This window comes from Crocuta crocuta, unplaced genomic scaffold, assembly GCF_008692635.1.
Source record: "Crocuta crocuta isolate KB4526 unplaced genomic scaffold, BGI_CrCroc_1.0 scaffold48, whole genome shotgun sequence".
NCBI lineage: Eukaryota > Metazoa > Chordata > Mammalia > Carnivora > Hyaenidae > Crocuta > Crocuta crocuta.
The window spans coordinates 10,614,483-10,620,552 of NW_027533089.1; the positions used below are offsets into that span (position 1 = coordinate 10,614,483).

The 6,070-nt window shown below is 37.5% G+C and overlaps 1 long non-coding RNA gene across 1 annotated transcript; it reads left to right on the forward strand.

Annotated features, from left to right (window-relative positions):
- The first annotated feature begins 1,240 nt into the window (after positions 1-1,240).
- LOC144216605 (uncharacterized) lies at positions 1,241-5,454 on the forward strand. The gene is made up of 2 exons (XR_013330696.1): positions 1,241-1,398; positions 5,221-5,454. It is a non-coding gene; the product is annotated as an uncharacterized LOC144216605 (long non-coding RNA).
- The last annotated feature ends 616 nt before the right edge of the window (positions 5,455-6,070 follow it).

Consider the following 6,070-nt stretch of genomic DNA (forward strand, 5'->3'; position numbering starts at 1 on the left):
TATATGGATGTTGTATTTTCTAGGTATTTGTAGATGTAGAAATATAAATAAATGTAAGTGCTTACTTTGGGTTTCAATTGATATTTGGAGTGGGCAGTTGAAACTTAAAGCAACACATGATATTAGTAGAGTACTAAACATACTAGTACTCTTAAACTAGTACTAGTGCTTTTAAACATAAAAATGTGCAGGAGAAAATATTGAATACTGCAGCTAATCTGTTATCATTAATTGTCTTTTTTAAATTTTTACTGTTTTTATATATTTCTGAGAGAGAGAGAGACAGCATGAGCAGGGGAGGGTCAGAGAGAGAGGGACATACAGAATCTGAAGCAGACTCCAGGCTCTGAGCTAGCTGTCAGCACAGAGCCCAACACAGGGCTTGAACCCACGAACCATGAGATCATGACCTGAGCCGAAGTTGGACGCTTAACCAAATGATCCACCCAGGCACCCCCATAATTGTCTTTGTTATTCATGTTTTTCAAAGCTTCATTCCCATTTCACAGATCTCATTGTTTGGGGTCTATTCAAAGTGTTTGGAGCATAAACAACTGGCTGCTTATCAGTAGATGCCTTAACAGAAACACAAGATGTCTTGTCTTTGAGATGAATCTGTAAGAAGAGTTTATCGCAAACAAAATAGAATTTTGGAGTTAACAGTCTCAAAGCTGACATACTGCAAAGCCCAAACAAGAAGGCACTTCTGTAAAAATAGAAGTCAAAAAACATTTTATTGAAATAAGGTAATCTAATTTTTTTAAATAAAAAGCTTATTTTTAATTAGTGCTTTTGACCTTGTAGAGTTAAAGCCTCAGGTCCTCATTGTTTCTTGTTATTGTTAAAATTGCACTATAATCTAGGGGCACCTGGGTGGCTCAGTTGGTTAAGCACCCAACTTCAGCTCAGGTCATGATCTCAGTTCGTGGGTTCAAGCCCTGAGTCAGGCTTTGGATTCTCTGTCTCCCTGTCTCTCTGCCCTTCCCCCACTCATGCTTTGTTTCTCTCTGTCTCAATAATAAATAAACATTAAAAACTTTTTAAAAATAAAATTGCACTATAATCTATACAAAACAAACAATTGAAAAAAAACCCAGTACTTCACCAGATCTTGCCTGTGTTACTAGATTTTACAGAGATGTGAACCCTCTTGCCTAACCGAGTATTATTTAAGGATTGAATAGAATGCGTAGTAATGGGAAGTTGCCCAGCAACTTGTAAACATCAGGTGATCTGAGATAGAAGCCCTGACTGCTCAACAGAAAGAACCATTTTCCATTATCCTTTTGTTCACTAATTGAGCAAGTATTATAGGGCTTCTTACATACCAGGCATAGCTCAACATGTTGAGGACACAGAAGAGAACTAAGGAGATGGTTTTGGGGAGCTTTTATGCTGGTAGGTGGAAGTGAAATGCTTAACATTTAACCACATCTTAATCTAGGAATAAATCATCTGCTATCAAAATACTCTTGAGATCTTCATCTGTGATAAAGATCTTCAATCATAGATTGAGTCCAAGAACACCAATGGAATAAATATGATACATTATTTTTCTTGATTTAAAAAAGTTGAAAAGTTCACCATGTTAGCTCCTAGTTTATCACATACAAGTGATGGCTTTCTCTATGATTAAATTTATATACATCTCCATAGAAAATTCTGCTTTTCTCTGTAGAAGAGCCAAAAAGATTTAAGATTACCCAGCCAGTTAGTGGCAGAGCCAGTAACAGATTTTGCTGTTTTATTTGCAACCCCTTGATCTGATTAGTCACTTTATCTTAAACTTAGAACCTTGCCAGAGTGATCTGTTCTGGATTGGAGAGTGAGAACTGACATTTATTAAGTATTTGCTATGAGCGAGGTACTTGACATGTAGGGAGAGGGAGGTCTTATCAGACAGAATTCAGAAAGGAGGAGACTTTTCTGAACAGATAAATAAACAATAGGTAACAAGGCTGAAGTTTGGACCTTGTTCCTCAGCTTTCCTCTGTGCCAGGCTACAGCTAAGTGAAAACAGTACATCCTTTTACATTAGATTGCTTTTGAATCCAAAGTAGGGATAATAATCAACATTTAAATTCCTGTGTAACAACAGGTTCTAATGATAATTGACCTGTAATAGTACTTATTGTGCTAGGTACTTTATATGGAGCGTGTCATTTCATCTTCACGGCAACAATTACTAACCCCCAATTACGACTGATGAAACAGCTTCAGAGAGATTCAGTGGCCCGTGGTCAAACAGTTAGCAGAGCAAGGACTCAAACTTGACGTTGTTGGGCTAGTGCCCAGATTTCTAACCTATTTCTTCAGTGAATGTCACCAATAGGAAGTGGTGAGAGGGAGGGGCAAATGAGGGGACACTGCTTAATCTGGGACAGCATCCCACATGATTAGAGAACCTCTTCCTTGTTATCCAGCTCCCTAGTATGATGCACAGCAAAGTGGGCTGTCCCTCTCTTTCCCCTTGGAAAGAGAAACTTCAGGACACTTAGGTGGCTCTATTGGTTGAGCACCTGACTCTTGCTTTGGGCTCAGGTAGTGATCCATCCCAGAGTCGTGGGATCAAGCCCCAAGTGGGCTCTGCACTGCGTGTGGAGCCTGTCTGGCTGGGATTCTTGCTTTCTCCCTCTGCCCCTCTCCTGATTGTGCTCTCTCTCGCAAATAAAATAAATAAATGTAGAATGGTCTCTCTCTCTCTCTTTTAAAAAAAAAAAAGAAAGAAAAATATCCCTTAAAAAGAGGAAAAAAAAAAGGAAACTTTAGCCAGAGACTTGCTGACTTGCTGTTGTAATTAGGGCAGATGGGGTGAGGGTCTGTAGTGGGTTTACCTGGAAGATAACAGAAAGAAGTGGTTCTCTGCTTGAGCCATGAGCATTTCCTGAAGGCACCAGCGGAGGAAGAAAGAATGGTTTCCTCACACTCATTCAGCAAAATAAGCATTGGCACAATAAATACTGGCCAAAAACACACATGATGGGAACAGTATCTTCTCTTTTTTTGTAACTTTTTTGGGTCTTTTAGTCATTCACTTAAGGAATGCTGTCTGAACACCTAGGCTATATAACTGGCCCTATGCTAGACAAAGTAGGGGACACGAAGGCATACTTTAAAGGGACATTGGAAGTGAAAACTGCAACAGAGTGATCTTAATCCAAATCTAAATGGATTTAAAAATCTGAATCAAAAATGAGTTTACAATGAAATTAGAATGTTAGGGAAGAAACTCCATAATTCAAACATAGATCTAACATAGAATTTTACAGAATAGAATAAATATCTGTCTTAATTGTAGTCACTGAATAAGCTGTCCAGTCTACCTTTCACATTTGGCTGTATAGATCATTGTTAAAGGTTGGTGGTGTTACATTATACCCTATTTCAGTAAAGTGAGATGGTACGGGTAAGGTACAGAAACTGTCATGATAGAACTTAGCAAATATTTTTTAATTTATTTTTTTAAGCTTTTATTTTTGAGAGAGAGAAAGAGAGAGAGAGAGAGAGAGAGAGAGAGAGAGCAGAAGCAAGGGAAAGGCAGAGAGAGAAGGACACACAGAATCCAAAGCAGTCTCCAGGCGCTGGGCCGTCAGCACAAAGCCCAGTGTGGGGCTCAAACTCAGGAGCCATGAGATCATGTACTGAGCCGAAGTTGGGCTAACTTAGTATTTTGAGAATAGTTGAGGAAAAATTAGATTTTCAAAAAGTGATACTAGTTACTTACCATGCATGAGAGTGCACACAATGTCCATTGTCCTTCAGAAGGGCTCTGGAGATAAACCAAAGGAAAAAAAAGTCTTGATGTTCAACTCACAAGAACATCTCACAAGAACAACTCACAAGAACAGGCTTGCAAAAGCTTCCTCATTGCAATATTTCATTTCTGGGATGTCAGTTTATTACATATTAATTAATAAGTTGCTGTTTGAATGTGATGTCTTCCAGATGGGATTTTTAATGAAATATCTTGGTGATTTCGGGAAACACTCTACACTAGATTGATAATAAGGTGTCAAATTTTGGGTGTGTCACTCTTGGGAGGATGTCTTCACATGGCTCATCTCATTCTTTCCATGTTTCCATCGCAAAGGGTGACTGTTTTTTCTAAGCTCTTCCCCATATTCTGTGACTATCCCCTATTTGGATTGTATCAGAGAGTTTATATATATAGCATGGATTTCTTTTTGATTTTTAGAAAAGTTGTATTATGGGGCTTATGTAAATATTTTCCTTTTTTTCCTCCCTGATCATAAACTTGCCCTCGCTCCTGGATTTGGAACATAACCAAGCTGAAAGATGAGATCATGTTTGTAGAGCAAAGTGAGGTCTCAGCAAGAATCTACTAATTTGAAAGGCATCAGTATTTTATGAACTTGTGTACTGAAATGCCGGGGAATGAAATCAGGAGTTTAAAAGTGATTTTCATCAGTGGGGCTAAACAAAGAAAATAGAGTTTTGATTTTGCACTTTTTTCTTGTATTCACAATTAATTTATTTTCCCTTACAAAAAGAATTATTTCACTTAGAAAAATGGACTCAATAGTCATTTGTTAAAGCAAGTAATGTTAATGTCTTCCTTTTGCTTTATTTTTGGCATTATGTAAATCAGTTATAGAATGGTAACTCTTGTTCTTATTTTGAAGTTGGCAAAGTTTTAGACTATTATTTATTAATTTCCCAGGGTCCTTTTTTTAATATGGAGGAATTTGTTTCTTTTTCATTAACTGTACATGATTATTATTTATTAATAGTCTTATTTGCTTTTGCAATATGGAAAATAATTTCCTTTTTTTCATGTAATTACACACATACTATACTGCTTAGGATGCAAAACATGAGGATAACAAATTCCTTTTTTTTTTTTTGCACATGTTTACCACATGTGGAGCTTATGAAGAATAAGCATGAGTCAAGAATGTCCCACCCCAATGCCCTTTGAAACATTTTTATGTGGTTCCATGAAATAGAGTATATTTTAAGAGATGCCCTGATGGCCTTGCTAAGGTCCTTGTTTTCAGACAATCCAATTTAGACTATCTGCTGTGGGTATCTCTTGTTTTCACTTACTCTGCCATCCTCCTCTGTCAGGAATCAGATCATGATTTTCTTTTGGGAATCTCCTCTCCCCAGGCCAAGGTTCCTAGTGAGATGACCATAGTGCCCCACCTACTCTGAACTAATAAGAATGTTCTCTGAGATTTGTTTCTCTCCGATCTATAGCTGCCAGGAGAGAGAGAGAGGAGCTCATTTTACTCTGCTGTCAAGCTGAAAGAACCACATAAGCCTGCAGCTTATGGTCCTAACCCCAGGCTTCACGGAAGAAGCTCTCTGCACAATGATGCCAACACACGGAGAGAGCTGGAGCTCTGGCAACGTTTACCACCATCTGAAGCAAACCCAAGCCTTCAACTTTCCAGTTGCTGGAGCCAATACATTCTCTTTTTCTTAAGCTAATTGGAGTGTCATTTCTATCATTTTCAACCAAAAGAGCTTTGGATATTACTTTCCATCTAGAGGTGAGAATGATCAACTAACTCAGTGCAAGCAAAAGTAACTTGTCAACAGTTCTGAGTAATAGAAAATCTTATCAAAATTTCTTTTGGAAAAGTAGTAAGTTTTTGTTGGTTTGGAATACTAAATTTAGAAAGCTCAAATAACTGACATTTTCCTGTACCCTAGAGACAAGTGTTAAGTAAACTAACTGACCCTAAGGATTATTCAAATATGTAATTCCAAGTTATGTCAGAGTATCATTATAGATTCAGCTTAATCACCTATATCTTCAACCTCAATAGGATTATTCTATAGGAGTTGATGCCAAGAGAAATGATCCAGAGGCTCTGTGCTAATACTAGGTACAATGTATTGGCACATTTCATGTGCCAGGAAGTGTGGAAAGCCTGTCATTGTTTTTCATTTAATTCTTACAGAAATTTTAAAAAGTAGATGTTATTATTTCCCTTTTACAGGTAAGGAATCAGGGTCAGCAGTACGCTCAAGTTCACACAGCTAGCAAATAGTAGAACCAACATCTAAGCCTGTATCTTTCTTTTTTTTTTTTTTACATTTA